The sequence below is a fragment of the Jatropha curcas genome, chromosome 8 (genome assembly GCF_041381405.1).
Source record: "Jatropha curcas cultivar XTBG-Jc1 chromosome 8, XTBG_Jcur_1.0, whole genome shotgun sequence".
Taxonomy (NCBI): Eukaryota; Viridiplantae; Streptophyta; class Magnoliopsida; order Malpighiales; family Euphorbiaceae; genus Jatropha; species Jatropha curcas.
Window position 1 is genome coordinate 17,699,165 of NC_143158.1, and position 1,136 is coordinate 17,700,300.

Below are 1,136 nucleotides of genomic sequence, written 5' to 3' on the forward strand. Positions count from 1 at the left end.
ATAATCAGTCATAAATATCTCCAAGCCGGGATAGGTCTTTCCCCTACTCTGAAATTCCCCTTCAGCTTGTGGAACAAAGAAGATCTGATTCAAGTTTGGCCCTCTGACCGGAGATCGAATCTCATATCTTTCCTTCTTTCTATTTTCGGAGTATCCCAGTCCGCGCTTGTCTTGCTGCCCCAATGCCGATGAGAGTGGTTCAAACATTCCTTGTAGCTCCCGGCCCAAACCTTTGCCGTACTGCCAATTCATCTTCTTCATCATCTTTCTCGAAAAAGGACTCATGCTATTTACTGCACTTTTGATCTTGGCGGTGGATGCATCAATTACTGCCACTTGAAAGCCCGATAACGGTACTGCCAGCTCTAAGCCCTCTACTGTTGCTACACTCAGATCTTCCTGTGCATTGACTGTCACCATATCTGTACCCCACGGAATTTTCACTTTTCTGTGCAGAGTAGACGGAACTGCGCCTAAGGGATGGAGCCATGGTCTTCCCAACAAAAGAGCATTGTTGGCTAAAATGTCGAGCACAACCATGTCTACCTAGCTTTCCACTACCCCTGTGGATATTTTCGCTTTGAAGGTCCCTTTTGCATTCCGCATAGTGTTATCATAAGCCTTGACCACCATGTTTGATGGCTCAAGCTCTGATTCTTCGATCTTAAACTTGGACAGCATTTTCAACGGACATACACACAGTGCTGACCCATTATCGACCATCACATTCCTGGTGTCTCGTCCATTGACGGCAATCTGAATATACAGTGGCTTACAGTGGTTCCTTCCTTCTGGTGGAAGGTCTGAGTCAAAGAAAGTGACTTCGCCTATTCTCCGCTGTAGCACATTGATCATGTCGACACTTTGAATTCGAGCCGGCACTTTGACAAAAGTCATAGCTTCCAGTAAAGCTTCTCTGTGCTCCTTAGATGCTACCAGCAAATCCTATATCGAAATATCAGCTCTTGTTCTTTGTAATTGACTCAGCACCGAACTGGCAGTCACCCCATTAGGAGCCTTGTTCTGACTGCTTTCTCCAATCTCAACAGTCTTCTTCTATCCCTTTACTACCTCTTCCTCTTTCTTCTTTTCCTTCGACTCCTCTCTACCTTTCTCTGTCATTCTCTTCTTCATTC